General features: G+C 34.7%; 1 long non-coding RNA gene across 4 annotated transcripts; it reads right to left on the bottom strand.

Annotated features, from left to right (window-relative positions):
• Positions 1–1,870: 1,870 nt before the first annotated feature.
• Positions 1,871–3,163, bottom strand: LOC145162934 (uncharacterized). 4 transcript variants are annotated; one of them, XR_013739443.1, is made up of 5 exons: positions 2,941–3,163; positions 2,764–2,858; positions 2,381–2,664; positions 2,252–2,294; positions 1,871–2,169 (listed from the first exon to the last, which is right to left on the bottom strand). It is a non-coding gene; the product is annotated as an uncharacterized LOC145162934 (long non-coding RNA). The 4 variants fall into 4 exon arrangements; XR_013739445.1 differs by having other exon boundaries at positions 2,381–2,485; positions 2,571–2,664; positions 2,764–3,163; XR_013739444.1 differs by having other exon boundaries at positions 2,381–2,642; positions 2,764–3,163.
• Between the last annotated feature and the right edge of the window lie 2,737 nt (positions 3,164–5,900).

Raw genomic sequence — 5,900 nt, forward strand, 5'->3', positions numbered from 1 at the left:
AATACTTAGTCAGAATCCATAATTCTTCTTAGGGTAAAATGACCATTTTACTCCGTGGTCTAATTTGGACCATAACCTAGGCCCAATGTCATCTAATCTCTCCAAGCCCACTAATGGCCCGATTTTCTAAATTGGGCCCAACTCCTTAAATGGGCCTTCCCTTAAGCCCAAACATGCCCTTGGCCCATTAACTGACTTCTGATGGCCCATTAAGGCCCAATAACTACTAAGTCCAAAGATTGGCCCAAACCGAGGCCCAAACGTCACAAAGCCCAAATCCTGAGAGTACGTTGGGCGTAATCCTCTGTACCCTAAGTGTACTGCTGCATGGCTTGTATGATGTGTGTACTGGCTTGTACGCCCAACGTACTACCCTGTTAAGCCATCTACTTCAAAAATGCTTATTCCATTAAGACCTTAAGCCCATATTACAAATTTGAGTCCCTTAGCATGTGATAACTCATAAAGCCGACTACTTGGTGGCTTGCAACCCACCAAATGAACCCAAACTTGGAATATAGCAACTAACTTCCATGGATATGGATATATCTCATGCATGGTCACAAAATAGCCTTAAAGATCGAAACTTTACTGACATAGGGACACATTTAGCACTAAGGGTGGCAACCCTAATTCTAGAAACGAAGTGGAGTCATAAAAATCCATTCTTGGGACCTAAGGAGATCCAAAACTCCATTAACATCGATCTAAGCATTCATGAGGCAAGTTGAAAGCTTTATACCTCCAATGAGTGCCAAATGGTGAGGTAATCTCAGATCCTTGAGCTCAAGATACTCAAGTTCTTCTTCTCCAACTTCTCTTTTCTTCTTCTAAGCTCCAAATCACCAAAGTAAGCTTTACAAGGCCAAAAACACACAAGGATGAAGTATGAAAGGGTTTCTAGGGTTTTCTGAGGTTGAGAGGCTGGTAAGGAGGCCAGGGTCTGAGTCATAATGTTGTATTTATATGGCTTAAACCCTAAAAATTAGGGTTTGGAATCTGCTCACGTACGTTGCGCTTACTCCTTGCTACGCTGCGCGTACGTGTATGCGCCCCCTGAATCCAATGCTCCTCTACGCCCCGCGTATGCCAAGCTTACGCCCAGCGTACGTCTTCTGGGCAGCTCAACTACATGGCCCACTTTGCTAAAGTCCAACTCAATAATCCACTTATCCAATTCATAGCCCAACAACAAATAATAAGTATTTAAAATAAATAATACCTCTGTGTTAAATGTTACAATATATATATATATATATATATATATATATATATATATATATATATATATATATATATATATATATATATATATATGGTCCAGTTTCGGTGAGGATACCTTAAAAAAATTGAAAAAAAATAAACAAAATACAAATCATAAAATCAAGCATAATACTATGTAGGAGAGAAAAAAAAATTGGAAAAAATTTTTTGGATCGTTAAAATTGAATCATTGATCATAAAAAGTGAATCATGGATCATAAAAATGATCCATGCTTCAATTTTAATGATCAAAAAAATTTTCAATTTTTTTTCTCTCCGATATAGTTCTAAGTTCGATTTTATAGTTTGTATTTTTTTTTTTAATTTTTTTAAGGTGTACTCACCAAAAAAAGAGTCCTCACCCGATCATATATATATATATATATATATATATATATATATATATATATATATATATATATATATATATATATATATATATATATATTACAAGGTTGCAGAAAACGCTCGACATAGGCTCGACGGTGGACTGGGGTCAAGGGATTAATCGGTTAGGCGGGGATTAATCGGGGACCATTAATTATTAAAAAATTAATAAATAAAAACATTAATCCTAAGAATATAACACTAAATATAACATTCAATATAGCATTAATAAATATAACCATATCAATTAAAAAAATTATTAAAAATTTAATAAATAGAACATGATTACAAAAAAAACCCATTGATTCTTAATAGATCACATCTAAATAACCAACTACTACATTGTTTTTCTCAACCACTTAATACATCTAAATAACCAACTTTTAATGAGTTTTTGAATCGATCTGAACTTTCAAAGCTGTTTTAGTAGTAGGTAATGCCATCACAGGAACATTTGGAAAATTCTGCTTTAGTCACCCCAACACTTTGTAATCTGGACGAAAATCATGTCCCTAATTGCTGAATAAACAACAGTGAGTATGTATGTTTATATATCATAGTGTAGACTTATAAGACTAAGTAGAATCAGACATTGTTATACCTGACACAATGTGCTTCATCACAAAAAAGCCAGCAAGTTGTCCCTGTAAAATGTGTGATAATATTTAAAAAAAATCTTTTATTTGAAATTCTATGTTGGAAACTTTGATGTGAATTACTTGGAACGAACCTTGTTGTGTAGAGATTTTAATGTGTCTTCATAATTCTAACAAGAAGTTATCCACTACACAGTTGTTGCACCTTATCATCATTCACTCAGGCAATTGATCGAACACTTGGTGGGCAGATGGTTTCATACACAAAACAATTAAAGATTTCATGTAGATACAATCTTTTTCATACACAAAACCACTGCTTACCTGATGCTACAGATGTCAGAGTTGCTTCTTCGTTTTCATTCCAACCAAACATCACCACCACTTCGGCCCTACCTGTTATAACCGAGACACAAACCTCGAACCAGAAAAAGATGAAGAAAGAACAAATAATTTTAGAAAGCAAATTAACAACGATTTTAGAAAGCAAATGAAGAAAGAACAAAGGATTTCATACAGGGTTGGCGAACGATTTCAATCAAGTGAGTTTGAATTGAAGGTGAATCGGAATAACAGATCGCACCAGAAAGCAAACCTCGTCCCAATTGCAGCCTTCGATCTCGCAGAAAACGAAATCACAAATCGAGTTACCTTTAAGATCAATTACTTCTAATTGTCGTGTGAATCGAATTACCTTCAAGATCAAGCACTTCTAATTTCTCCATATCCAAAATTTTAGAACGGATTTCACCACTCAAATCCTTGAAAGGGAGTGATAAAAGAATTAAAGGTAGCTCGGCGGTGGGTTGCATCTGTATATATCCAACAATTGAGCAGGGGTTGTTTGATCGAGAGAGAAAGGTGGGGAAGAAAGAGATGCAAAGAAGAGATATGAAACAATTAAAAGTTCATCCCACATCGCTGGTGGGATAACATATGAAGGAAAAATGTATCCTATAAAAAGGGAAGCAAGCTCCTTTGATAATTAAACCAGCTAAGCTTTGGGCTAGCCGGCTCCTTTGAGTTGGTTGGTCCTTTAGAGTTAGGTGAGCCGATTTGGTTTGATTTGGAGTCCGAGTTGGTCCGATTTAGTCCGATTATGACCGAATTGGACCGACTTTGACCGATATTGACCAAAAGCGATTAGCTAACCCTCTAAAACCTATTCGTAGGCGGTTGGAGACCGCCAAGCGTTTAGGCGCCGATTAATCGGTCGCCTAGACCGATTTTTGCAACACTGATATATTACAATAAGTAAATATTTAAATAAATACGTTTTTTATGATTTTGGATATATCACTATATATGCCGACCTTGGCACTGTATAGTTCTTCCTAAGCTGATCTCGAGCTACGTACCATAAGTCAAGAAACGACCAAAGCTCTAGCTCGAACCAAAAAAGTTAAACGAGCTGAGCTCAAGCCTGGTTAGACTCGGGCTTGGTTCGGTTCATTTGTATCTTTATTCACGACCCTATTTTAACAAATTAAAATTGTCATGTTATTATAAAATTGAATAAACGGATTGGTTGTTATAAAAAAATAAAAATACGTTGGCTGTTTTAATAGAAACTATAAACTTATAAAATATCCCTTTTAATATATCTTATGTTTCTTGTATTTATTAATAAATTATAATGAATAATAAAATAATCGGGTTCCTAAAAGAAGAAACAAAGGCCATTCAAATGGATGATGAGTGCACTTAGGTGATCCATTTATGCATGCTCTTCGTCTTTCATTGTCACTTTAATTGAGTGGAAAGAAACACCAAAATTGAAATTTGGCAATTGTGCTACATTTTCCACTTCAAAACTTCAACTTTACTTCTGGTCGAAGATTTTTCCTAATTTATATAATACATTTAATTTAAACATCTTGTGATAACTCACTTCTAAAAGGAAATATACGTTTTAGAAAACGAGAAAAGTTGAGTCCCCGGTTTATTGGACCTTTTCGTCTCTTACAATGTGTTGGAGTTTTCGCCGGTTGTTTAGATCTTTCTAGTGAACTGCATGGTATACATAACGCTTTCCATGTGTCTCAATTACGAAAGACGTTGTATGATGAAACTCAAAGAGTTTTGTAGGATCGTTAGATTCTATAAGAATGAAATCATATTTCAAAGATGTTACTGTAGGAACACATCAAGGTAAATAAAATCATATTTGCATTAGAGAGTAAAAGCACTCGATTACAATGTTGTTAGAACGCTCTCAAAATGTACTCTTTCTCTCGCTCTCGCTTTCTCTCTCTCTCTCTCTCTCTCTCTATATATATATATATATATATATATATATATATATATATATATATATATATATATAACTGCCCATATATAGGAAATACAAAAAATTCGAACACAAACATACAGAACCATACACAACGATTTGCATATACAAATGAAGACTGAAACAAACAAACTACAAAACCACTTTCTCATAAGAACTCAAACACAACACTTTCTATTCAGCAAGACCCAACAATCTCCCTCTTTGTATTGAGTTGTGAAAGCCGTCTTCATCTTGTTACTTCAAAAACTTCAAGTATTATTCCAAGAAATACTCTACGAACTGTCATCCACCTGCGAAGCATATATGAGACGCACTTAAGATCTTCTTTAGTGTTCATTTTGAAAATCTCAGCTTTTATAAGGATTCCAGTCAGTATAAGAGATTTATAGCAATATTTATCGTGGAGAAAGAACATACAATTCTTCATGTGCGGTCTTCATGAACTTTGTAAACAATCCCCCATAGTTCTTTTTGAATAAAACCATCTCGCATCACTTCAAGATTATCTGGTTGTTCACATGGTTAACACTTGTGTTTTTATTTAAAGCTCCTACCACTTCAACATTCGTCTTGCATAACTCCATGCAGTATGATCTTATCATTCGTTAAAGTTGAAGTTGAGATGCGAATTTAGATTCTTGCTGCATTAAACGACTAAACAACATAAACCAATCATAAGGATTCATGATAGGAAGATCAGTAAATGAGAACTCAGATAGTTCTTTAGTTAATCCTCTCAACACAGTAAACTTGTAGTTCGTATATCCATCAATCTTTTCTTCTTCGCACTTCTTGACTACAACAATCTTCTTCAAGCTCCAAACTACATATTGTGGCTTTGAATGTGTAACATAAAACTTGAGAAGTTTATTATTCGCAACACTATTTGACAAAGGAACTTCAGCAATGCTCTGAAAGCTTCTGAACAGAAATGCTCTCGCAGTCATCGGAAGATCTAACTGAAAATCACTCTTATTTTCAGTCAAAAAAGAAGATATCGGATCGAGCCAATACTTCTCAACATTCTAAATAGACTTATCTTGAATTCTCTCAACTACCCATTGAGGCCATAAAGCTTTCAATGTTGCTTCAGTGGCTTCTTTTTCTCTCTTCTCTACTTCTTGTCTATCAAACTCAATCTAAAATTGTTTCATTCTTTCTATTTCTTCATTTTTCTTCACTTGAGCTTCCTTCACATCCTCTTTATCATTTGGATCAACCTCAGGATGCGAAACAATATTCAAAGAGCTAGTTCCCACATTAACTTCAGGAATATCTAGCATAATCTCTTCCAAACACCTTTTCAAATATCTTTCAGCAATTGAAATTTTTGGAGCATCATACTTCTTGACCGTTTAAAG

This window comes from Lactuca virosa, chromosome 3 (genome assembly GCF_052849685.1).
Source record: "Lactuca virosa cultivar CGN04683 chromosome 3, Lactuca_virosa_CGN04683_v6, whole genome shotgun sequence".
NCBI lineage: Eukaryota > Viridiplantae > Streptophyta > Magnoliopsida > Asterales > Asteraceae > Lactuca > Lactuca virosa.